Source organism: Mauremys reevesii, linkage group 10 (genome assembly GCF_016161935.1).
Source record: "Mauremys reevesii isolate NIE-2019 linkage group 10, ASM1616193v1, whole genome shotgun sequence".
NCBI classification, from domain to species: Eukaryota; Metazoa; Chordata; order Testudines; family Geoemydidae; genus Mauremys; species Mauremys reevesii.
This window is the reverse complement of record NC_052632.1, coordinates 12,620,149-12,647,433: the sequence shown is the minus strand read 5'-3', so window position 1 is coordinate 12,647,433 and position 27,285 is coordinate 12,620,149. Positions and strand designations below refer to the sequence as shown.

At 47.0% G+C, this 27,285-nt stretch overlaps 1 protein-coding gene across 4 annotated transcripts in view; it reads left to right on the top strand.

The window, feature by feature from the left end:
• Positions 1–27,285, top strand: part of SV2B (synaptic vesicle glycoprotein 2B) — a 116,174-nt gene that overhangs the window by 6,430 nt on the left and 82,459 nt on the right. Inside the window, exons 1-2 of one of the 4 annotated variants that reach the window (XM_039493171.1) lie at positions 10,061–10,194; positions 10,819–10,919. The exons of 1 other annotated variant lie outside the window; for it this stretch is intronic. The gene's annotated coding sequence lies outside the window, so the exon portion shown is untranslated. Of the gene's footprint in view, positions 1–10,060; positions 10,195–10,818; positions 10,920–17,013; positions 17,103–27,285 lie in introns of those variants that run through there. 2 more of the 4 variants (XM_039493170.1, XM_039493172.1) reach the window with 2 other exon arrangements.

The following is a 27,285-nucleotide window of genomic DNA, read 5'->3' as shown; positions in this document are numbered from 1 at the left end:
AACTGACCAGAGAAGGGCGCGATCAGATTTCCCGCCGGTGCTTTCAGGGAGGGAGGGCGTGATTGACGGTTTAATGACGACAGTATCCCAAAACCGCCCTCGACACATTTTTTCCCCCAGCAGGCATTGCGAGCTCTACCCAGCATTCCAATGGGCAGCGGGGACTGCGGGAACTGTGGGATAGCTTCCCACAGTGCACCGCTTCGAAAGTCGACGCCGGCCCCGTTAATGTGGACTCAGAAGTTCGAATTAGTGTATTTAGTGTGGATACACAAATTCGACTTCATAAGGTCGAATCCACAAATTCGACTTAAGTAGATTCGAAATAGTCTTGTAGTGTAGACAAGGCCTAAGAAATACAAAAATGGTTTTAAGAAGATGTTAAGGTGACATGCTTAGACACTGAGAAATGCCAAAGATAAGCATCCATGTCTGAAGCGCAGCATGGTCTAGCATCCACAGCATTGGCCTGGGAGTCAGGGCATGTTATTGCTATTCCTGGTTGTGCCACTGACCTGCTTTGTGATCTCGGGTAAATCACTTAATCTCTCCGTGCCTTTGTTTCTGCTCCCACCTTTTGTCTGTCTTGCCTATTTAGATTGTCGATTGTAAGATCTTTGGGGGCAGAGACTGTTTTGTACAGTGCAATTTGTACTTATTTAGCCCTGATCTTAGTTGTGTCCCATTGGCACTACTTCAGTACAAATAAGAAGGAAATAAAACCTTAACTCTGTCCCTTGCAGCTTCTGTAGCAATCTTTAAGTATATGATCACATATTATTCCTCAAATAATATAATAGACTTGCCTTTTTTCCAGCACCGTTAGCAGCTCAGGTATAGGCAGGTCCTTGAAAGTTATTTATATGAAATACAATATAGCTACACCATTTGTTATAGATAACGCATAACAACATGGAGAAACAGTGAAAATCTGATAGCATATATGAGAGAATGAAATAACAACATTAATTCGGATATCTACAGGGCTACTCACAAAGCAAGGTTCTATTCTGTGTTGGCTGCCAAAATTGATGTTTATTTAATTATAAGCTGTATCATAATGTATACACAGAAAGGGCAGATTTAAGGTTGCAGCCTTAACATTCCCTTAGTGAACAATTTCATATGGAGCGTGTATGTATGTGTGTGGGTATAAGCTGTTTGGTGCAGTAACGGTCTCTCACTATGTACATGTACAGTACCTAGCACAGTCCTTGATTGGGGCCTCCTACAGCAAAACCAAATAATAATTTACAGGGCATCATTTACAGGGTGTGTATTAAAGGGTGAGTCTGTTAGATTTATTAATTTATTTAGGTTGTAGTTAGCACACACACGCAAAACCAGAGTACGAATGGCTTGATGGTACGGGAAACAATTGGTGAAAAAAAGCTTCATGATTGCAGAACTGCTAGTTCAATAATTCCCTGGTAATATTATACACCTTCCATATACAAATTCCAAAAAAAAAAAATTGTGCTTTGTACTTTCCTTTCAGAGAAATCCCCCAAATACACGCTTACTGAGTTTCCAACAGCCTCTGTTCTCCTGGCTTGGCCTAAAAGAATAATAATTAGGTATGAGCATAACAAAAAGTAGTAGCTTGGGATTTTGTCACAATCTGTGCTATTAACATTTAGAGAAGCAGTCATCCTTTTCAAATCAATAAACTGAATAATGCACTAGGGCACTGCAAAACCATATTTATTTTTATAATGGTTCCCTCTGAGTTCCAGTGTTGGGAGAGGAAAGACAGCTAAATCATCCTCTAACCTCTTGCTACCCTTTGCTTCATGGTTATAAACTGGAACTAAAAGAACCATCAGCAAGAGAAAAAAAGTGAGGGGGCAGAGGATTTGAGGGGGCAACGGTTGCTATTTGTGTGTGTATCCTCCAAAGAGTGCATAATGGAGCTATGCCAAATTAGCTGTACATCTCACCCTTAATTACTGTTGCTCCATGCTCGACACACACGCCTCACCCCACCCATAGGAGGGCTGGATCCTGCAAGCCTTACTCAGATGAGTCATCTCCTTGAAGTCAACAGGGTGACTCTTGTGAATAAGGACTACTCGCATGCATAAGGGTTCTATGGGTGAGATTTCTGTTGTGTGGCAGACAACATGCAGATAGAGTTGTCAAGCGATTAAAAAAATTAATCAAGATTAATCGTGAGATTAAAAAATACTTAATTGTGATTAAGCGTGTGATTAATCGCACTGTTAAAAATAATAGAATACCATTTATTTAAATATTTTGGACGTTTTCTACATTTTCAAATATATTTATTTCAATTACAACACAGAATACAAAGTGTACAGTGCTCACTTTATATTTGTTTTTTATTACAAATATTTGTACAGTAAAAAACAAAAGAAATAGTATTTTTCAATTCACCTCATACGAGTCCTGTAGTGCAATCTCTTTATCATGAAAGTTGAACTTACAAATGTAGAATGATGTACAAAAAAATAATTGCATTAAAAAATAAAACAATGTAAAATTTTAGAGCCTACAAGTCCACTCAGTCCTACTTCAGCCAATTGCTCAGACAAACAAGTTTGGTTACAATTTGCAGGAGATAATGCTGCCCGCGTCTTGTTTACAATGTCACCTGAAAGTGAGAACAGGCGTTCTCATGGCACTGTTGTAGCCGGCGTCACAAGATATTTATGTGCCAGATGCACTAAAGATTCATATGTCCCTTCATGCTTCAATCACCACTCCAGGGGACATGCGTCCAGGCTGATGATGGGTTCTGCTCGATAATGATCCAAAGCAGAGTGGACTGATGCTCATTCATTTTCATCATCTGAGTCAGATGTCACCAGCAGAAAGTGGTTCGGAGTTTTTGGTGGTTCAGATTCTGCAGTTTCCGCGTCTGAGTGTTGCTCTTGTAAGACTTCTGAAAGCATGCTCCACACCTCATACCTCTCAGATTTTGGACAGCGCTTCAGATTCTTAAACCTTGAGCCGAGTGCTGTAGCTATTTTTAAAAATCTCACATTGGTACCTTCTTTGCATTTTGTCAAATCTGCTGTGAAAGTGTTCTTAAAATGAACATGTGCTGGGTCATCATCCGAAGTGGCTATAACATTAAATATATGGCAGAATGCAGGTAAAACAGAACAAGAGACATATTATTCTTCCCCAAGGAGTTCAGTCACAAATTCAATTAACACATTTTTTTTTTTAATGAGCATCGTCAGTATGGAAGCATGTCCTCTGGAATGGTGGCCAAAGCATGAAAGGGTATACGAATGTTTAGCATATCTGGCACCATGGATGTCATGTGAACTGACAGTTGGGGAGGCTAGTCCCTAGCCCCACCCTTTGCACCCAAGGCCCCACCCCTTCTATTCTCTCTCCCCACTATCCCCCCAGCCACTGGCCCCAGCCCTGGAGCACCTGGACCGTGCGTGGTGCAGCCCCAGCCATGCCAGCACTGGCTGGGGGACTGGAGCAGTGCATGCAGAGCAGCTGGAAGCAGGGGGAGTCTGGGGGTGGAGCCACGTCTGGCTGTTTGGGGAGGCACAGCATCCCTCGCCTATGGTACCTGCTGCCCATGCCTGGCACGTAAATACCTTGCAACGCGGGCTACAAAAGTGCCATGTGAATGCCTGTTCTCACTTTCAGGTGACATTGGAAACAAGAAGCCAGCGTCAGCATCTCCTGTGAATGTAAACAAACTTGTTTGTCTTAGCGATTGGCTGAACAAGAAGTAGGAGTGGAAGGCTCTAAAGTTTTACAGTTTTGTCTCTGAGAGCCCCACTGGGGTCAGGAAGGAATCCTTTCCCCCATGTTCACCGCTGAGCAACTGGCCACATGCATTATAGTTATTTTCGTCTGAAGCATTGGCCATTGAGATGGGGGTGGAGCAGTTAATGGAGCAGTGGTCTGATTCACGCTGACAAAACCCATGTTCCAATATACCTTCTTTTCACTCTACTACAGGCTCTCATTACATGCTAGTGACATTCGGGCACATTGCATGGCAGTAATGCCATCACAGGGCTGGGTTTCAGGTGCTCATTTCTTCAGTTCTGAAGCACACGCAAAACTCTCAAGTAATTTTGTAAAGCATTTGAACCAAGAGCCTCCGATAATTTTCCTCTAAAACCTCGTGCATCAATATTCTTCCCTCTGGATGGCGATGCTGCGCAGGACACTGGGTTGTTTAGCGCCCTTGCATTTAATTAATTGCCGTTGGATTTTCTCTTGTAATTTGGTTGCTGCTCTGGGGAATGATGATCTCTCAGTAGCAAGACTTCCCATGCACATGAACAACAGTTACGTTGCTGAGAGTTTATATCCCATGCATTTTACCAGCATCTGACTGCAAACGGGCAGCAATAACATCATTAGATGTAATACTTACCTAGCATTTTACATTGTATTCATCATTATCTTTACTACTACTGCTACTACTCCTCAAGTCTAACAGTGAATCCAACATTGCCCTGTACTATTCCCTATAGCAGCGGTTCCCAAACTTGGTCCGCCGCTTGTGCAGGAAAAGCCCCTGGCGGGCCGGGCTGGTTTGTTTACCTGCCGCATCTGCAGGTTTGGCCGATCATGGCTCCCAGTGGCCGCAGTTTGCTGCTCCAGGCCAATGGGGGCTGTGGGAAGTGGCGGCCAGTACATCCCTCAGCCTGCGCCACTTCCTGCAGCTCCCATTGGCCTGGAGAGGTGAACTGCAGCCAGTGGAAGCCGCGATTGGCTGAACCTGCGGATGCGGCAGGTAAAGAAACCGGCCTGGCCCGCCAGGGGCTTTCCCTGCACAAGCGGCAGAACAAGTTTGGGAACCACTGCCCTATAGTAAAGGCTGGAGTCTGGCTTTCTGAAGCAGAGTTTCACTAGTAGTGGTGGTGTCGGGAGGAGGGACTGTGAGGGTTAGTGTCTGAGTGGTAGTGGCTGTAAGAATTCTGCCAGCAGAGACTAGCAGCAGGCGGAACGGCTCCAGGGTGCTGAGGGACCATGCCTGGATGTGTCAACTGCTACACCTTGAAAATGGTGCAATTTCCCCTCCCATTTGGGTCAACCCTTGAGCGCTAGTGGGACCTCATGTGCCACACCTGCCCCTGGGGTGTTGTGTGCGACTAGCTTGTCCCCACCACGTCTCCCTCTGGATGTTCAATTTACCTACTCCATGGAGGGAATTCTTGCAGCATCTGCTATGGTAATGTTATATGCACCCAGCCTGGTGACTGCCTGAGTTAGCACCTGCCTGCGTTGGGAGGAACAGAATCAACTTTGGGTGGCTCGTGAAGCAATTTTTGTCTTGCTTCCCCTATGTGTCTCCTTGCTAGGCTTGGAGTTGGCCTGGGGATTGTGGGGAGGGTCTGTGAGGAGTTCAGTCCAAACAGAACTGACTCATAATATGGGCTGGGGGATGTGTGTGCCTTACCAACCTCTTGATGCTGAATTGATGCCTGGCTGCTTGCCACTTTCCACCCTAGCTACTGATTCTGTTTTCCAGGCCCTCATCATCTCTCCCCTCTTTGTCTATGGCAACCGTCCCCTCTCTGGTCTTCCTGTCCTTCCTTCTGCTCCATTCAAACTACAGCTGCTAAAATCATCCTCCTAGCTTTCTGTTCTGACCACGTCACCCTCCACCCCCTTTCAGTCTTCCACTGGCTCCTCCATCCAGTGCATCAAATACAAGAATCTTGTCCTTATCTTTAAAGCCCTTTACAACTTAGCTCCCCATACTTAACCCTCACCCAGTATCTTATCGCATTGCTCCACCAACAGTGGCAGCTTTGGCCACCTATTTGACCTTTCTCCCACAAGCATCCTCACATTTTCTTCCACGCTGCCCCTTGTGCATGAAACATCCTCTCTGAGCTCATTGGTGAAGCCGCTACCCTCCTTCAAATCCGTTCTCAGAGCATCTCCGGAGATGCTTCCAGGAAACGTTAACAGAGTAGCTATGTAGGTGGCCAGTAAAGACTTCTGAGATTTAGCTTCTTCATCTTATGATTTATCATGAATACATTAATTAATAAAATTGGCAGAGAGGCCTGCGGAGCTACTTGCTACTAATATTGTTTCTCTTATTCTCCTTCCTCCATTGCTTCTGATGGCTACGCCCACTTGCTGTGTCTTGTCTTAAATGGGGTCCTGATCCTGTTATCATTTACACACACAAGTAAAATTATTCAGCTGTATAAGTGATGGCCGGATCAGGATCTCTTCTTGGAGCAGGGACTGTATTTTATTCTGAGCTCGTATAGCGTACTGGGAGCCCTGATGGTGCCTGGGACTACTACTACATCCACTTTGTAATTAGTAATAATAAATCAGGCTAATCTTGCTTTTTTTAAAATGAAAGTTAGTGCCCTTTTCTTACAAAAAGAAAAAGTGGTAAACCCTGAAATAGATAGGAATTGGATGAATTTCAGTGCTTTGCATGATTTCCATTTCCTGGCCTTCTCTGTCTGTAATGCAAACTAGCATCCCTCTGTCTCAACTTTTATATTTAGTTACAGACATAAGATTTAAGATTATACATAGATACGATTTGCTAAAGGCACAATAGACGGCCCCTGCAGCTGCCCCTGACTTAGGGGGCTCAGCACCTCGGAGAGTCAGGCGAAGTGCACCTGCCCCTACCAGCTTACAGCTTATGAGCACCATGTAATGTTTAATTGCAGGATGCCGGAGTGTAAGTGATGGCTCCGGTGGATTCATTAAATACGCATTGCCTCTGTGTTTTCTGCTTCATACTTTTGCTCTAATTATCTCTCTTCTGGTTGACATACTACGAGCAGGAGGTCACTCAGCTGCCACTTAACTTCTTTTGCTGCCTTTGTTTCTCCAGTATGTTTTCAGAGAGAGTTTGAGCTAACATGGTAGAGGGCAGGCACCAAGCTTGCTTTGTTGTGCAGCAAAGACATGGGAATAATACATTTCCCAGGAGCGTGCTCACAAGAGAAATCGCCAGAGTAGGAACGTGGGTCTCAAAGGCACGAGGGGTTAGCTAGGGTGGGGAGGAATGACACAGACCTTTGTCATTAACATTTCCTCCACTTTTACCTAAAAGAGCCTGAGCGGCATTAATGCTCATGCTGTGGCACTGTGCTTTGTTTGGATGATTTAGCCAGACCTCCAACCATGTCCCTGTATCCCCAGCTGTGCCACCAGCTGTGCTCCTGAGTCCCTAGCGGTGCTGCTGGCAGTGATATTTTGAGGATACCTTCGTCTCCCCTCAGTTCAGGAGTAAATGGGCAGATCATCTGCCAAGAGCAGTTGTGTGGCTAACTGATTTTGAGTGGCTTTATAATAGTTTCTCTGGCTTACACTGCTAAATAGAAAGACCTTGGCCCCCCAACCTGCCCTCTTTGTGGGCCTCAAATTCCCTTTGATGTCACTGAACATAGAGAGTCCATGTGGAATGCGGAATCAGGTTCCCTGCAAGTACCATATGGCGTGAGAGAAAATGGGGCTGGCTTTGTCCTTGTCCCTGTGCGTTGCTCTTTGAGGTACCTGCATCCCGCTGGCAGTCATTAACACAGGCAGTAGCTTCACATTCCCACCGAGAGAGCATGTGTAAGCAGGAAACAATGGTGCTCACAGTGCAATGGAGGAGAATATCTCCTGGATTTTTATTTTCCAGGCAGCCTCCTTCCGAGTGGCATTAAAACGGAGTTATGAGGGCATCGCTGGGACTACCCAAGAGCTGGCTTCGGGAAAATATCAATTACAGAAGGTGCTGCACTTTCTGCGTGTGACTCATGCAAGATGTGGTGGAGCTGACACACAAACAGAATTAATGTGCTTCCAAGAATGAATGCGTTGGGGAAGTCGGAGGCACAGTGACATGTGAACAAAATAGCCCTCAGTGGGGCTGCGATAGATTGGCTTGCATAACATTGCTCTCCAGTCTAAAGGCCTCGCGACCTAGCCTTTTACTTATAATAGTAATAATCATCAGTTGACTTCTAAAGCGCCCCCACTCCAAAGCGATCAGTGCACTGTACAATGTAAGAAATGCAATTAAGCTAATGCAGTGCACACGGGAGAATAAAATGGAGCTTCACATTCAAATGTAATGCTCGGTTTCTAAATGAGTGGGTGCAAAAAACCGTATGGCCCTGATGTGCCTGGGGGCTCAACACACCTGGTGTGTCCAGTCACAGAAACTGCACCTGCAAACGACCGGAGCTGGATATAGTTTGCAGGCCTAGTTGTACTATTGGAGGCATTAAAAAAAAAATTGGTGCCTGAGATTCAAATCAGATGAAACAAATAGAATGAGTCAGCTGCAAAATAAAGGACAAAAGAGAGAGAAAAACAATAAAAGGGAGTGGAGGGACAGGGTTTGAAGGTAAGGAGCTGGGAGTGGTCAAATTAATAATACCTGCTTTTATCAGCAGTAGATCTCAAAGCACTTCACAAAGGAGGCTAGTATCATTAACCCGATGTTACAGATGGGGAACTGTGGTGAAGTGACTGGCTCAAGGTTATGCGGCTGGCCAGGGGCCAACCCAGCTCTCCTGTGTTCCAGCCCAGGGCTCTATCCACTAGGCCACGCTGCCTGATGCAATAGAGAGGGGTGGCTTTAAGGCATTTTTTTTAAAAACTAGGGCTTTGTGGTGAAACCCAGTCTGTGTGGACTGCTTGAGAAGTCTGTCTCCTCCCAAGCTCGTGTTCTGTGAGCAGCCCGTGACCTCCCTCTGGCTCTGTGAGGGCACAGGCAGTTCCTTCTGCACAGCCAGGAGCTAGCAGGGAGTCTGGGGGTGTGTTATTCCTCTGTCAAAACTTTTCCTTCTGTTACCTGACACTGGATCTGCTGCAGATCTCTTTCCACAAGAGGATGGTCTGGGACAGAGACGGGGGTGGGGAGGGAGGGAGTTCCACACACTAGCACCCCCATGGCACATGCCTGATCTCTTATGATAGTGGGATTCTAGGAGGCAGGTGGTGACTGACCAACGATACCTCTGCTGATGAGGTTCCGAGGGGAGGCCAGCGTTGGTAATGAGTTCAAGTGCTGCATAGAGGCCTGTGCAGTTTTAAGCTCTGGGGAAAAGCTCTGGAGTTTCAATGTGGACAAGCATCCAAAATGTGGAGGCTTTCTCCTCAGCTTACATGGATCTTTTGGGTGTGGAGAGCTAGCTGTTGAAGGCAGATTCCTCCCCCCCCAATGATGGATCGCAGCCCTTCCAGGCGCCATCCGGTCTGGCAGTGCCACAGGGTCAGCCCCTTCTTCAGTGCTGTTGGAGGCCATTTGGAGGGTACTTGCAGAATTGCTCCCAGTGAGGACTGTTCTGTGCCCTGTCTCCCAATCAATAGAGCCGGTTGATGCCCCATGTTTGTCCCTTCCCCGGTCTCCTTGTCACTTTCTCGCTCCCATCATCCCCATTTCTCTTGTCTTCCCTTTCACCAGGAGAAGGAACTTGTCTTCTGGTTGCCTGGCACCCCTGACAGTGGGCCTGGGTTCCTATGGCACAGCATCATCCAGCCACCCAGATTCTCCTTGCTCCGGGGACAGGCTCCTGGCTTGTGGGAGGCAGAAGGGGCTTTCAGCTGGACAGCTTACTCTGGCAGTGGAGCAACATGGCACACAAAAACAACAGCCTCTCCGATTGGGGCTTAGAGCCACCCCTGCAAAGATGGCTCCAGATGTGGTGGTGGCCAGCAGTACCAGATGTGAGACCTCCTGAGGTCTCTTCCAACCCTAATAGTCTCTGATTCTATGTGGAGGTGGAGGTAATAATAATGTGGTCGCCCAAATAAAGCAGCAAGGAAACATCCTGGATCCCATTTAAGTCTAGAGCCAAAATACGTGTCTGCATTATAGCAGTAAACATATTCCCCTGTGTAACCAAGAAGCTCGCCTAGAAAATCTTTAATGTTCAGGCAGTGGTCTGGTTACTTTATTACCCTGATTAAATTACACAAGCTTTTCCTTTCTCTCTCTGCCTGCCTTGAAATCTCTCTCTCTCTCTTCGCCTTTGCACACTCCCTCCCTCCCTCTCTCTTTCTTGCTGTGGGGGCAGTGATGCAGGTATGACACAGCCCTGTTCTCCCTCCGCTGGGATCCCCTCTGGTGCATCATTAACATGCACTGGCTGGCTGGACTGCATCATTGTTACAGGAGATTCCAGTGCAGTGCAGCCCTCTTTCTTGGAACTCCGGAGCCGAACTGAGCACAGAGCAGCAGCAGAAGCAAATAACTTCACATTACAGGTAAGAGCAAGTCATTTCTCCTACAGTAGTAGAAACAGACAACAGACATTTTACAGGGAAAGCTAATGGCTGATGGGATCTCAATCCCCAGCATTAGTTAGCGGAGTGCCCAGCTAACATCTGAGTGCTGTCAAGAAACAGGGAAACCAAATAAAAGAAAAATGTCACTGAAAATAAGGAGGCTCAAGGGCAGGGGCTCAGCAGCCTGGCTGGGATGAAGTAACAGGAATCATAGGGTACTTTGTTATTTTAACTAGATCAGCAGTGTCAGAGCAGTCAAGACCAAAACAACAATTCAGCCTAACACCGTTTCCCTCCCTGGCTCTGTTTATCCTTGTCCGAGAGCGGGAATGAGCTGCAGTTTGTAGCTTTAGCTGTGTTGAAGGTGCTCAGGTTGAAGTGAGACAGGGTTTAAAATACACGCCGATGGTGTGTGTCTGGGGAAAGCGGTGGGCTGTGGGGGTGTGCATGGGTGAGGTGTGTATAAATGCATATGCTTGGGTGGGGGGGTGTACAGATGTGTTTGTTTGCATCTGGATGAGTCGTGTGTGGGTGTGTAGGGTCCCCACCCTCCCCCGCCCCAGGCACAACACAGCAAACATGCATGTTAACTGTCCTTTTTAGATAATTCTGTCTACCTCGGGGTATCATAAACGTAGCTGAAACTAAAATCAGCAGCTGGTCACTTCTGTCAGCAGAGAATAAAGGCAGCCACTGAGGGCAAGGTAAGGATTTTCAGTTTGAACTGTGGCTGTAATATATCTTGGCTTCTCTGCCGCACCTGATCTGGTTAAATAAACCTCTGTGTGTGTGTTTGCACACGTGTGTCTGTGTGTGTCTGTGTGTGCATGCATGTGTGCCTGGAGACAGGTGCTGTTCAGCAGAGATTTTCATTACATATGGAGACTGCAATAATACAATCCATTATACTGAGATCCCATAAAAACCGCAGGCATGAACTGGATCCATCGAAAGGCTCCTTGACATGTGTGCCCGTAGCTCTGACCAAACCAACAGATTGATTGTAGCAGAGCGGGGAGGAGGGGACCCGGACTGTAGCGCTTTCTCCTGTGTGCAAAGGGGAACTCCAGGTGGGTTTTGATCAGGTGCTTTTCACACAACACCTGAATATGTGGGCTCAGAGGGCTTTCTTCCCATGGAAAGCCTAGGCAGAAATGAAAGGCAGGTAGGGAGTGAGTGATGTTCCTGGCAGGACTTTAAAATTGCTGCAAGCCATAACTACCCAGGCTCCTATTGCTTGTCATCTGCAAGAGGAGAGAGAGAAAGAGTTAATCCCATTGCTTGGCTGATCACATTTAAATATACAATAGTGCTACATTGTTCACCTCCTGGTAAAAAGACCCAGCCACATGCCTGCTCCTCAGCTGGTAATTAACTCTACCATGTCTGCAAGAATTGCACATCAGGCTGCCAACTTATCCTGTCGGTCACTTGTAATCACAGCCAGGTCACCTCCTCCCACAGGATACATGGGTGGGGGCTTTGAGGAGAGGAGACTGCCTAGCGTTTCCTCCAGAGTCTTCCATTGGGAGGAGCAGGGTCGCCCTCCACCCTTCAGTGGAAAAAGGAAAGTGTTTGCCCCCAAACCCTGCAGATCTGAGGATCCTCTACTGTCCTGGGCCATCTGCAGGAGGACCCTATACTTCTACTGGCTTCTCACCCTTTTTTGCTCTTGACAGCTCGGTTCTTTAAGTCCCATCTGTTCAATGAAGTAACCCAAACATCACCTCCCTCCCCAGGCTGTAAATTTCCTAGGCTCCTGGTGGTGTGGGGAACACCAATGGGCTTTGGGCTCTGCTGAGCAAAGGGCCATTGGGATGTGCCACTCCGTGGGTCACCTGGACCTACAAGAATGAAATTTTCTTACAGCCTTCCCTGCATGGGAGGGCGGACAATGCCTTCCTTGTGCAGGGGTATTTGGAAATATAGGTTGCCCTGTGATGCGGGGGTTTATGCATCAGCTTTGCCAGCATCTCCTGCCTGGATCCTGTGTTATGCTGAGCATCCTCAGCTCCCACAGAAGTTAACAGGGGTGCAGAGGGTCCAGCAACTTGCAGGAATTGCTCAGCACCTCACAAAGTTTTGTACCAAGCATCTGGCCCCCAGTTGCATTTCCCCAGGCTGGCTGGAGAGCGGTCCATTGCCAAAAGGAAAGATTGCATTTGTTTGGGATTTATCCACCCAGCACTGATGAATCTGTGTCATGCTTCTTTTCTACAGAGAGTTTGGGGGGGTCTTTCAGCCAGCAGGCTGGGAGCAGATGCTGAAGACTGGGTTGCATTTCTCCAGAACTCTGACCATATAAGATGCCTCTTGTTTTTCTGAAAGGGCTGAAACACTGATTGTGGGCACCCTGGGAATGTTACCGGCGCATCACTGCTGTACAGACAGAAAGCCACCAGGCAGTGAGGCGCTTATCTGGTTTGCCATTCAGCTCCCTCAGTTGGCAGAGGACGTGTTATTTGCACCCATCTGGGGTCTGTGACGTGCTGCAATGCAGAGGCCAACATCAGACAGATCTTTATTCAGGGAAGTGATCTGGAGAAATGGGGCATGCGTTCATTAGTTCTTCCAGCAGGCTCTGATTTTGCCCCCCTACTTGTAAGAGCACAGCAGGGTGCGGCCCCAAAAGCAGCCATGCACCCATCCCGTGTGTGCAAATGTACACAGAGTTTGTGTGCGCAACTGGCAGGTAGTTTGCATAAAATGTGAGCGCAGACACTTCCTGGGGTGCCATAAACAACTGGGACAAAAGTGAGTGTGCAATACGCTATGGTAGGAGTGAGCATCTGTGTCAGGGCCTTTATTATCCCGGGGTCGTGAGCGTGTCTGCATACTTGAGTGGAGGACTGCCAGGAAGAGGCAGGAAGCTGGAGAAGGGATGTACACAGGTATGGAGATACGTGTTTACCTCTGTACATTCTGACACAAGAACGGAACGGAGAGCCAGAGCTGGGAGGAAGGGTGGAGGTTGGCAGGCAGAAGGGAGGGAGAGGTAAAGAAGTTTTAAACCCCCATCTCCCATGTGACTGTGGTAATCCTGCCGACTCCAAATAGCAAATCATGGGGTAAAATGGCACCTCTGAGCAATGGGTATCTGGACTTAAAGGCAGAACGCACGGGCTGAAGGGGCTGTCTCTTATTTGCTGTACAATAGCTAGTGCCGCTATTTAAGCTACCCTCATTCTCCATACCAAGTCTGAGAGACACAGACTCTCCCTCCGCTGCTCAGTGCTGGCAGTGAATAGTTTTCTGGCCGCGGTACAAAATCCCAGGACTGGGAACAGCCCTGACAGGGGAAGCCCAAGACTCCGCCTGGAGGATCCCCCTTCCCATATTGTCAATTCCCCAAATTAATTTTCCAGCTCAGGAGCTGAGCCTTTGAAAAAGGTCTCGACTGAAAAGATTATGGAATTACTCCCATGCTAATGAGCAGTTTAATGTTACGGCAGCTTAAAGTCCTGCAAGAAAAAAGGAGCCTTAGCAATGAACTAAAGATACTATGAGAACAGGGAGCCTGGGGTGTCTGGGCAGGGGGATGGAGGAGCATGCACTGAGTCACTGAAACACACAGTTTGCAGGGCCAGCCTTGACTTAAGTCCTTCACTGTACGGAGAAGAAACTTGGTGGAAAACTAAGCTGAAGAGCCCCTAATCTTATCCCCCTTTCTGCTGCGGGGACCAAAGGGGAAGGCAACCCACAGATTGATTCTTCTCCTCCAAAACGAGTGTACTCCAGCCAGCAGCAAGAGACAGCTCAGTGCCTGGTCTCCTTTTTGGTCTGGGACTGCAGGGAAAAGCAGCTCCTTAACTGATCTTCCACTCCCAGGTCCTGACCCCGAGGTCTACTCAGTGCAGGCCCTGAGCTGAGTGGACAACAGGAAGGCAAAGGTGGCTTTACATCATTTTTGTGCTCTCCTGGTCTTGGAGTCAGAAGCGGGTCTACTTAGTCTGTTGATGCAATTTAGAACAGCCTCAGGGCTGCTCTAGCCTACATTGGCTCCAGCAGCCCCCAATGGGGCATTGTGGCAGCGGGAGATTGCTGGAGCTCAGCAGCACGTTGGCATACCCTCCTCCGTGGCCACATCCCCAAGACCCTTATTATGATGGAGCATGTGAGGGGGGGATGGTGTCGAGTTGGCTTAGCTCCTTTGTCCTGCCACACTGGAACGAAGGGGGCAAGTGTGGTCCCCCCTCTCCATAATGTGCACAGCCCGCTATGCTGTAATTTCACGTTGCCAGCGTGCCCCAGGAGCTAGCTTTCATCTTCTAGAGTAGACCATAACTACGGACTCCAAATACGCACCCTGAGGCCCCAACGAACCACCAACATGTGGCTTAGTCAGTTGCTTTCTCAGTAGGAATGCGCACATCTGGGGATTTCACTGCATCCGTCGTGCTGCCTTTGACATTCTGACTAGGGGCCTGGTTCTGCTCTCGCTGACACTGGTTTTATTCCAGCGTGACTGGCCTGACTACAATGGGGTTCTCTGGATTTACTCTGGGGCCAGTGAGAACAGAATCAGCCCTCTGGGACTAGCTGGGGGAGTGGAGTGGGGGAGATGAAAAGGAAGGGCCAGTCTATATTTAGGCGAGGGCTCTGTTCAGAGCGGGTAATCCTCTTTCCGTGAATTATCTAGCCTGGGGATTAGACCGCTTTAAACTCCTCACCAGGCCTCCCCCGCTCCAGGAGGCCACCATGGAATAGACTGGCTTTACGGACACAGAGGGGGCAACAGATGGGAGGAGGACGGCGGAGGGAAGGCTGCTGCTGGCAGGCTTGTGCATCCCTCGAAGAGCTTGCTCCCGGCCCAGATGCGCAGTGACACAGGAGTGACGTGCAATGCTACACGGAATGTCAAGGGGTGACCATTAAGAAAGAACGTGGAGCTTCCTAAAGGATTGTGGAGCTGAGTGCGGCAGCAGATAAAGGGAGGGATGACAGGCACAAAGCAGTATTCCTGCTTCCCTGTCACATGCCATTTCTTATGGCGAGGGGAAGGGAAGCTCCCTGGGTTGCTTATCAGGTGCATTGCTCTCCATATGGAAGCTGTTCCTGACCTGCCTTGCTCTGCCAGCATCTGACCTGCTTTGGCTGGCCATAGAAACTAAGCCCTGGGTCTGCAGGTCTGTCCCATCTGTCTTGAGTGGTAATGAATCACTATCAATATTGAATGATGGGTCTGGCAGCATGGGGGCAGGAAGGCGACACAGCCAGGGAAAAGATGGGGTCAGAAGGGCTGGGATGTGGGGTCAGGAGGACCAGATGGCATTAGGGAAAGAAAATCCTTCTCACCACAAGTTGTATGATGGCTTCCTGTGCAATGGGCTGGTGGGTCTCAGTCTGGTGCCTAGTGAACAAATGTCAGCATAACAAAAAAGTGTCCCTTGTTGACTTTCCCACCACAAAGACTGAATGTGCCATAGAGAATAAACTCCCCTCCCCTCTAAGGGTGGGCTCCCCGGGTCAGAGTTTTGGTGGGGTGACAGGCGTGGGTGCACTGCCATTGCACGTGTTGTACGTGCCCTAGGGATACATGACTCGGTTCTCCGGGGCTATCAGGCCAGCTCCTTTTGCCAGCACTAAATTCGCTTGAAACTGGAGATCCATTTCTGAAGCAGCAACAGGGCCACTCTTTGGAAGAGTCAGAGGCTATTGTTAGTTCCCCTGGGATTTATTTGAGCTGAGGCTCTGCCTCTGCTCCCCAGTTCTTAGGGTTCACTTTATACCCCCACTGCCCTTTATTTATGTATTTATTCTGCCTCTCCTTTCACTCAGAAATGGCTAGACGTTTGTTATTCCCCTAGTTTCCCTCTGCACGTTCACCACTGGCCTCCGACGTTGCTACGATGTCGTTTCAGCCAGGAGTGAATTCTGATGACAACAAAAGCTAACTCTTGTCGGATCCTGGAGTGACAGGCTCTGGGTGCAGCTGCTGTCCCACAAACCCATCCTTAGAAATCCAGCGCCTGAGAGGGCTTCAGCTGCATCAGCATTAAACTGTGGGGAATGACACTGAGCTTTTTAATTCAGTCAAGGGGCACCATGGTTCATGCCTTTAAATTGTGTTTAAGGTACTCTCAGCTCTTTGTTTTACGTCCTCAGAAACTTAAATCTGGCATTTTTGGTCCTATTGTAGTTTCTCTTCCCCAAATTAAGGCAAATTTTGTGCCCTATCTTGGCACTCAGTATTTTGGTCCAACTCTTACTGAAGTCATCTGGATGATGTGAGATAAATAACTTCGGTGGGAGTTTGATTAGAGCAAGGAATCCATGCCTGGCCTCGTAAGTAGCTGTTGGAAGGGAAATACCTGTTTAACTCTTGCCTGAGACCCGGCTGGCAACATCAGTACTTGCTTTGCTTTGATTGACAGGTAGAGTCAGTGCTGCCAGTTATTGCTTTTTCATGCTAGAGCCAGAATTAAACCAAAAAGCTCCGATGGAGCAGAGAGAAGAAAAGGCCACCGAGCGCAAACAGCCACTGCTTTTAATATCAGCTATTGTCTTTTTCTCTCTGTGTTGAGCATTATCAATTTCCTGTTTAAATTAAAGTCAACACACCTGTCACTTCAGCATCTCCGGCTGCCTGGCACCCTCCCTCCCCCACCTGCTCTCCCACTCTGTCTGCAGCCTCCCTATCCTCCACCTGCTTTGTTGCTGGGGTGGGTGTGTTTTTTTGTGGTGGCTGATGGACTCGTCCACTGCTGGTGCCTCCGTTCCGTTTGCAGTGGGATGATCGGCTTGGCTCGCAGAGCATTTACTCCTAATCCCCAGCTTGTGACAGCGTAGTGGCAAAGGCAGCTCTTCCAGGGGCTGCTGTGGGTGACAGCAGTGGGGGAAATGATTGGCAAATGGCTGGTGATTCTGGGATGAAACATCTAGTTCTGGTAAGAGATGCTTTTCCATTTGGTTACAGTGAGATAGCGATGAGGCTTAAAGAGATAAACGGCGGAGAGGGGAGAAAGTTATGAAAGAGACAGACAAACAGCGGAGTCAATATAATTTAGATGGAAGCCTTTCCAGGAACAAATGTTTATTAGAGCAATTTATTTATCACTAGTGCATGGCTCCAGGCCATATGGTGATGAAGGCAGTTGAAGTACCTAGCCAGGTACAAGGGCAGTAGCCGACGTTATGTTTTCCCTCTGTGGATGTTTCTATGCGCCTTTTCCAATTAGGTCTGGTTATTAGATAGATCCCACAGCTGGACCTAAAAGGCACTCTCTGTCACGCAGTTCTGTGGGTGTAGCTTGTGGAATGCTCTGTTTCTATCCGATGCCTTTCATAGCACTGGCTTTGGAAAGTCATTCATGAATAGGTGTCTCTCAGCTGAGAAATAAAGCCCTTCAGCTTTCCTGTGTGCTAAACTTTCTCCTGGTCAGCGAAGTCTGCATTAGTCCCCGGCACTGGCCTCCCCAGTATTGCATGCGTTTAAAATAGAGAGAGAAGCAGTGAGGTAGTTGCAGACAAAAATGAGAGTCTAGTCGAACTGTGAGATATTCTGTGTCCCAGACATCTGCTTATGTTGAATTTGAAGGCATTAAGCTGGTTTAATTTATGAGGTTCTTGAGCTGATAGACAGCCTGGGCCAGATTACAGTGAAGCCAGCGCAATTATGCCATGGGTGAACTTGGCCTCATTTGCTTAAAGAGGAACAGTGAGTAGTAACCTTAACAGCAGTCTGGCTGTGTTGGGTCAGCAAAGGTCTGTCCATAATGTACCTCCAGTGGTAGGAGGGAAATGAAAAGTGTGATGATGCAGCTTCAATTATTCTGCTGATAGATGGGAAACGCTGACCCTCTTAGCATCTCTGGATCCCTTCCTAAAACTGGTGCCTCGGTCTGGGAGTTCCCAAGACCCTTTTGTGAGAGGGGCTAGTAAAAGCTTTCGGTTTGGTGATTCCAGGATGGGTTCCTTCTGTGTTTCTGAGATTAGGGTTAACAGAGATCTGCCTAGAGAAAACAACCAGACTGGTTTGCTCACAAAAATTAAACCACCATGTGCACAATAACCTCCCTCCATCACAGACATTCTTCTAATTGTTTCTACATACTGTGAAACTTGCACTAAGGAGGACCCCTGTTTTAAGTGCTAACTTTAGAGCCTCCCTATGGTTTCCAGCATAGTTACATTAAACTTTTAGTTAAAGACCCAGCTCTGCTAGGCAGCTGACTTTTGTTGAGCCCGGGGGTGGTTGCTTCAGACGTATTTCAAAGTAACAGTCTTTGTATCAAAGCCACCAATAAAAATAGCACTGGAACAACGGCTGAAGAACAAGCACTAAAAGTGGAAGGGTCTGCATGCCTCTTGCCATCCAGATACTGTACAATGAGGGGATAGCACAGTAACTCTAGACTGGGGTATTTGTGGGCCTTGGCTATTGCCTCTGTGATGCCACTGAACAAACGGAGAGACTGCAGAGCAAAGTTTCTAAGTGCTTTGTGTATGGCCCAGCGAGAACAGCCTTTGTTGCCTTTAATAAAACCACAAGGCTTGGTTTCTGAAGGAGCATAAATCTTTCTTTGCTATGTGTTTTTGGAAAGACACTGTCAAGTTAAAAAATAGAAATTTCTATCAATTAATTCCCATGCCTAGTTAGATTATAAAAATGGAAGGAATGTAGACGTCCAATTCATTTTTAATTATCTATTGTGTGGGGTTTGTTTACTTATGAAATTTCTCTCCACTTGAACTTTGAAAAGAGAATGGTCAATTTCAATGGTTTTTTGTCCCCTAGTAAATTTTACCTACAGGTTTCTCCAATCCCCCAATGTTGCAATTTTTTGGGATTCCAGGTGCTGAACAGGAAGGTTAACTGCATTTTAAAAAAAAAACACCTTGCAGTTGTAAAATCAAAGCAAAAAAAAAAATCCTGGAAACATCCCTCTTCATGTTAGGATTGATACGTGCTCAGAAGTGTAATTTTGGGGCCAAATTTGACCTGACAATGAGTCTTTAACTCTTCAAGGTCTGCTCTTTTTCAGGGGGCCAGTCAAATAAATGCTACAGTAGGATGTGTGTGTGTGAGTGTGTGTGTGATTTGTAGCATCCCAAAGATATTTCCTTGATGGCAATGACATTATGTTTGGGGGACGTGTTCCTGTATACAGATGGGAACAGAACCTGATGTCTTCCAGATGCTTTAATGTCCAATCAGGACTCCTGTTTGAAGGTTGGTCTTTTAGTATAGCCAAGTGGGATAAAATGGATGGATTTGTCCCCTTTTAAATATCTACCCATGATGATCAGCGATTGCACTCAGAAACGACCACTGCCATGGCAGAGTCTTGAACCTTCCCTATGAGATCAAGGTATCCTGAACAAAGAACACAGTAGAGTAAGTGGCTGGTCCAATGGAGGTCTGCAGTACTGTGCATTGATGCCATGGGATATTTAGCCCATCAAGAGGATGTAACTGAGAAACTGTAAAGAGAAACTTTCATAGAGGGGAAAACTTCCACATTTATTCAACATAAATATAAATCCAATCACCTCATGCCCGTCTCTTTCTCTCGCTCTCGCTTTTTTTTAACCACATCTGCTAAATTATCACAAGCTATTTGTGTTTTAAACTAGGGCTTCCTCCCTCACAGCCCATCTGCTCAGCCTGTTTGTTCCTCCAGCAAAGTCACGATTCTATGATCATGTTCAATGACTGTGGAGGGCAATGCTGCAGGGATGGGACTGCAGCTTCACTTGGGGATGGGATAAAATGGGGAGGGATGGGCGGAAAGGGGGTGAGCCACTAGTGAAAAGGGGGAGAGAAAAATACCAGAGCAGACGAGTCAGGAAGTGCTGGCCACAGAAAGATCCCTCGTTGGTTTTTGTTGTATAAATGTTTCTTTTTGTCAATCTTGTCCTAGCATGAAAGTCAGCTTTAAACTCAAGGTACCAGAAATCCCCCACTGGGTCTGATCCTGCAGTCATTAGAGTTGATTCAATGTGGGTTTTGCCTCCCTAGGGAACACAGGCTCAAGGCTGTTTTGTGTACTGGATAGGCCTGATTCTACTTTCATTGACATTATTGCTGTTATTATTATTTATTTGTATTATGGAGCACCAAGGAGCCCAGTCCTGGACCAGGATCCCATTGTGCCAGGCACTGTACAAGCACAGAATAAAATGACAGTCCCTATCCCAAAGACCTTATAATCTAAATATAAGGTGAGTAACAGATGGATATGGACAGGCAGACAATGGGGGTGCTGGAGATTTTAGACTTTGGCTCCTGCTGTGCTGCAGACCCAGCCAGTGCCGCTCATCGCCTCACCCACCCTAAGCCAACGAAACATAAGGCTCACCTGTGAGGGGGCCGCTTGTGTAGGGAAAGCTCCTGGCGGGACGGGCCGGTTTGTTTACCTGCCCCATCTGCAGGTTCGGCCAATCGTGGCTCCCACTGGCTGTGGTTCGCCGCTCCAGGCCAATGGGAGCTGCAGGAAGCAGCACAGGCCGAGGGACCGCTTCCAGCAGCTCCCATTGGCCTGGAGCAGTGAACTGTGGCCAGTGGGAACCGGGATCAGGTGGACTTGTAGACGTGGCAGGTAAACAAACCGGCCTGGCCCACCAGGGGTTTTCCCTACACAAGCGGCGTCCCAAGTTTGGGAAACACTGGGCTAGGGGAAAGGTGGCTAGAGTGGTTGGAACTAGCAGAACCCTTCATAGCTAAGGACACCAAATAATTTCCACGGCAACATGCCATTTTCCAGCCCTGGGCTCTGCCTAAAGGTGATCTTTGGTTTTTTGCAAGATATGGGAGTTTGAGCAAAACCCTTTCAGCTGGTGTTGAATGCGGAGAGTATGGAAGAGACACAGGAACCAGCCCCTTGGCAATGGATTTTCTTTCTGACTCTTTGTGTGGACTGAATGTAGTTTTTGTTTGGCAGGATATTCCTACTGCCAGTGGGAATTGAACCCATCTGCTGCAGCCAGACTCAGTGAGCAACTGAACATAGTTCCTGCTTGGAGGTTTGGGCTTTTACAGCCAAATGGGAGCTGATGGATCACCCTTCCTGTCCTCCAGCCCCATGGCCACACATGCTCTCTGTTACCCTCTCACATGCAAACACCCTGTGTCATAGGTCTCACCCCCACTTAGAGCTGTTGGGTTCTAAAATGGGGACACTGGGTTTCTTTAAAAACTAAAATCCTAGTTTTAGATCTAGTAAAGCTGCACACCCACCCAATCAGTGGGTGGGGACACACACCCCCCTTCCCAAAAATCCTCCCCCCCAACCCCCCAAATCCATGGAGTCTTCTTACACAGGAAAAAAAAAATTCCCCCCCTTCCTCCCCCCCTCCCTTTCTAGGAGAGACACCACAGATCTAACTACAGAGGATCCTCCCCTCCTCCTCTTTCCCTGAGAACCACCAAGAGGAAAGACCAAGTCCTTAATTAATTTAAAAAAATTTAAAAAAAAATAAAAGCACTGTCTCTGTCCCCAAGATGGAAACATACACAGGGTCTAAACTTATCAATCTCTGAAATCTCCTCTCCTCCTTCCTTTCAAGCAATACAGTACAGTACAGAATTAAAAATTCAGAATTCAACACATAAAATAAAATACAGAATAAAAGTATAAGAATACTAATATAATACTATACTCCTACTTAAATAGAAGAAAATTTATTGCAGAAACTGAAGAGGACTTGATTAAGATGTCTGAACTCTTTCCTTCAAGAGAGACTCAAAAAAAAAAATAAGAAAAAAAAAAAAAAAAAAAAACAAAAAAAAAACTCTGTCCATTGGTCTCATTGGTTGTCTGGTCAGGTCTGGTGTGGTGTTCTTGGTCAGGTTGTTAAGGTAACCACTTAACCAACCTTAACTATGACACCCTGTCATGCATATAACCAGAGACAGCATGCCTCAGATGAGGGGGATTTCTCCTGCCCTTTCTGACAGGTGGTCAGACTGCGGCAGATTGCCCAGTTTTCACTGCTTTAATGATTAAGACTTACAAGCCTCTGGCCTCCTGAAATCACATGTAACCTTTCCCAGAGTACCCTTCACCCACTTGCCCACCCCAGCAGCACCGTAACAAAATCACTGAATGGAACAGGGAGGCCAGTGGCCCTGGGATCTTTACGGAGTTCTTTACTGTACAGCTCTCGGACTGAATTCCTGCAAAGGAATATGGGTTTTAAAAATGGAATGGGGTTATTTTTCTAGGGCACCATTGTCTGTTAGCTGCTGAGTTACTAGAGTGATGTGCCCAGTAGCACCATTGAAATGCCTAGGTAGACAGACAGGTAGATCGATTCTGAGCGCAGTCACGTGAGCGTAAATCCAGTGAAGCAAGCAAAATTTCTCTGGATGTACATGAGGATGCTGAGACCAGCGTCTGGCCAGCGAAGTATGTAGCAATGTAACTGAAAAGAGAGGCTGTCCTCTGGGTGACGCACCTTTAATTGTAGCGGTGTCTCTCTGCCCTCATTGCAGGTGAGTTGGCTTTAGGTCGGCTTTGTGCCTTGCACTTGGGAGTCCGGATTTTTTTCATAACTGGGGACAGATTTTCCAAAGACCTCTGCACATCATGTGTGGGTGCTGCACACTTGGAAATCTAGCCCTGTGCCGCCTCCTGCTGAAACTTAGATGGACACCGGAGAAGATCAGGCCTCACTGGGGAGGAAGTATTTGTCTCTAACTGTACCAGAACCAGGTACATTTACAGCCCAAAGGCAACAGTTCTACATGTATTTTTAATTGGGCTGGTTCATCTCAGGAATCTGACGTCTTTTAATTAAGATCCTTTTTAGATGGAATGTTAAATTATTGATACGCAGGCAGAGATTGAGGCATTCCAGTGACTTCTCTGCCTGATGTAAAGCTGCCCCTGCCAATTAGTCAAAGTTTCCAGGGACTCAAAGAGGGTTGCAGGGCCCTTTGCCTCTGAGTTACTGACCTGGCTGCAGCCCAGCATTGCTGTCTGAAGGCACTGTGTGAAAATAAGTGTGGTGTCTATTTCTATGGGGCAGGTGTCTACCTGCCGAACCCTCCCCCCTTGGTGCTCATTGGTTCTTGTGATGACAGTGGAGAGGCTAAGGAGGGTACTTCAAAGTCATATCTCACTCCAGAGCATGGGTTGTTGCCTGTTGCTTTCTCCAGGCGTGAGAATGGCAAATTCGAGCGGAGTGTTTCTAATGTGAGTAATGAGATCTTGCATTTATTATTTATTATGAATTATCAGTATGTGCACAGAGGCCACTGTGCCATCTGGGTGCCCTGTGATTACATGTAAGACTGTTTCTTAGTTAGCGCCAATTATTACTAGTTATTTAATAAGGCCGTGGAACCGGAGGCTTTCACCCCTAAGGATCCCAACCATTATAGATGCAGCTATAACTGCAGACATCTCTGGGGTGGAAGGCAGCAGCAGTTTTAACAGCCCACAATCACACTAAGAGATTAAGGCAGGAAGTGAAGGAGACCCCCACAGCCAGCTGAAACTGCAGAGGGAATGTAGGGAAGCAGGGTATAATGACCCAGGCTGGAATTTGGCCAGAATACTCGGGTTCTTGCAGAAAAGGCCAGGGGAACATTACTAACCAGAAGTCATTAGGACTGTGGTTTTTCGTCTCAACTGAAAGAGGGTCCTATGGGCACTTTAGCTAAAGCAGCTGTGTTAAGTGATATCTTATATATTATTTTATTGCAAAACAAGCCTTCTTTGGAGGGCTAGGGCTGAGAGCACAACCCGCTGGTGAGTTCCCCTCTGCGACGCTCCACAGAGAATGGGGGTCTGTTATAACCCCAGTTCCTGCCTCTTCAGTTCAGGCTGTAGCAGCTCATGCTTTTAGCTCTGAGGTCCCTTGTGTTTCAGGGAGGGTTTGGGATCGAGCACTGGGCCTTTGTACCGCGTGATCTGTCAGCACAGCGCGCTGAGCACAGCAATTTCCCCGCAGTCTGAAGGGCAGAAAGTTAGAGTCACACCTGAGGGCGGCTGTGCGGCTGGAACCGTCCGGGAATCAGAAATGAGGTTGCTTCAAAGAGATGCTGGTTGAAACCTGCCTGGCTGAGGCATCAAACAGGCTGCTGTTCTGCTCTCCGCCATGGTGAGTGCGCAAATGAAAGGCGTGTTTGTTGTATAGGGGAAGGATTCATTAGGGAGGTATAAGGAAAAGGCGGCTCTCTGTCTCTCCTCCCCCACCTGCGCAGCTGGTGCACTCTGTTTACGGCTGTGCTGCTGATTAAATATTGAAAGGCTTTGGTTGCTTTTGTGCAGAAGCCCAAGTCCAGATGAAAATGAGGCTGTTTGAGGACAAATCTGCCCTGGCAGAAGGGGCCTCTCCTCTCTCTGGATTGATATGACAGTATGGCTCCCACTGGGGCAGGTGCAAATAGCCATTTGGGTGCTCATGTGAAGGCTCAAATGGGAGTTGGGAGCCCGGAAGATTTTTGTTTGGTCACACCTGAGCTGACTGACAGCCTAGGGGGATGATGAGTGTTGTAGGGTGGCGAGGCAGACAGGTGGACTGAGGGGGCAAACAGTATTTCAGAGGGACCCAGTGGCACTCAAAGGCTGCCCAGAGGTTAGTCATGACTGAGGCTAAGCCAGAAGGCCCAGGTTCAAGCAGCAGCCCCTCATAGGCTGATCTGGTGTCTGTATTCACCTTCCTGACCCACACAGCTCCAGTACACACCTCCAAGAGAGAGGCACAGGGTGAGGAATGGAGACAGAGGCAGAGAAACAGAGAGAGAGAGAGGATTTGCTGTGGGTTTAGCGGGTTCGAATGGGAGAGGAGGAGAGTCAGGAATAGGGTGGAGCTAGAGGAGGTGAGGAGGAGGAAGAAAGGACTGAGGCACACCTGTTGGGATTTTGGGGAGAGGGTCACTAGGGAACACAGGGACAGCACTGTGGAAAGGCTGCTATTTGAGAAACAGAGTGTGTGAGTGTGTCTGTGTGCGTGTGCACCCTCAAGGTAGAAGGTTCCTTTTCCTGGGCATCCGGAAGAGCATGGTGTGAGGGTGTGCATCTGGTAGCACGGGCGGTGCATGTTTATCCAGGGAGTAGTTACATACTTGATTTTAATGCTGCTGTATTCTGTAATTACTCTGGCTAGATTGGCATCCAGACATCTGGTAACAACTGGATGTTACCAAACAAACAACAGTGAATGGAAAGGTAGCCTGGTCACTAGAGATGGGAAACAACAAAAATAATGTCTGGGGATAGGATAAATAACCCAAAATTCATGTAGTGTATCCAAACCTGAGTGGATGCCACCAGATCACGGAGAGGAATAGAGCTGGGAGACTGGTTCCTCTGGAAGGAAGAAATTTTTTAAGGAGTGAAGTTTATGTATTTCTTACAATGGACAGTTAGCTTGGGCAGCAATCATTTCCCCAGACTGCTTCATATGTGCATTGTTTTAGAATATAAATGGCATTGAAAGTAATTTATCATTTGCCTATGTAATTTCAGTCAAGTCTGTTAAACCCAAGCAATTATCCCTTGAGGTTGATGGTAAAATCTGATGGTGATGGGTGCTATAGAAATGCCTACACATAAATAAAATAAATAAATGAGCTATGTTATGTTTACACACCTGCAAAAGTCATCTAGATGGGGGCCAGCCTAGATTTCTAAGGTACAGTACTTTGACAGTATTTACCATAAAACACACAATGCCCAGCATGGTGCTTAGAAGCCTTTCTGATGTTAGATGTTTACAATACAGTGGAAGAAGGTACCATTTTTATCTTGCTTGTTTAGAATGAAAGAAGGCATCTCCTGTGGGGAATTTGCTACTCACTACATGTTTTCTTTATTCTAGAGAACCAATTACAACCCCCTGAAAGAACTCTGGGCTTGATTTCAGAGATTATATTAATCAATTAACACTGTACCAGCCTCTAAGAATTTGTAAAGTGATAATTGCTAGTTATCCATGATTAAAGGGACAATGCCATGATAGAAATGATGAAACCTTTTCAGTTGGTCTAAATCAAACCAATTTATACCAGTTGAGGTTCTGGCCCATGATCTACTTAAAATTAAATTACAAATCCATACCACGCTATCCCTTTTATTGTTAAAACCGGAAGAGCATTCAGAATATCAATCGCTTTTCACCATTTCTGCTTTATACTTTCCTCATTTTAGTGTACCTGGCCAGTTTCACTTTCTGTTTCTAGTCAGTTTCCATTTCCCGTTCTCTTGCACTAATTATCAAAAAGTCTTTGGCTTTCCAGTGCTGCAGCAGAAAGTTGATTTCCAATACGAAATACTTCCTGTCATATTTAAAAGTCAAACTATTGAAACAGATTTCTTTTTCTATTATATTTTATTAAATCCTTTGTTTTTTAAAAAACAACCCAAAACAAAACCGACAACCCCAAAACCTCCCCCTGCACTAGAGCTGGTTGAATATTATGTGTGAAATACATGCTTTGACAGATTTTGCCATTTTTGTGGGGGTAATCATGTAAGAACTAATTCGATTTTCTCCTATATAGCTATAAAAGTACTCTAATTTGGGGACCCACTTTACAATGTCTGAGAACTTGGGAACAAAGCAGAAACACCATCACTTGACTGATATGATAGATCCTATTCTATCCTAGGACACTTCTGCTCATTATTAGTTGAGAGAGATGAGACACTCCGCCTTGCTTTCTCCACAGCTGAAAGCACTGATAGCTACTAATGTTCCTTGCATGACAGTGTAGCCTAGTGGATGGAGCACCAGCGTTCTATTCAAGAAACTTGTGTGTTAGTCCCAGCTCTGTCACTAGCCAGCTGGGTGATGTTGGATAAGTCATTTGAGCTTTCTTGGTCTCAGTTTTCCCAGCTGCACAGTGGGGATAGTTATATTTCCTTTGTAAAGTGCTTTGAAATCTTCTTGATGAAAAGCACTACATACGGGTTAGGTATTACTGTTTATACCCACAAGGCTACCAGACAGCCTAGGAATGAGATTTGAATCCATGTCCCCTGTAAGGCAATGTTTCCCAAACTTGGGACGCTGCTTGTGTAGGGAAAGCCCCTGGTGGGCCAGGCCAGTTTGTTTATCTGCCGCGTCTGCAGGTTTGGCTGATTGTGACTCCCATTGGCTGTGGTTCGCTACTTCAGG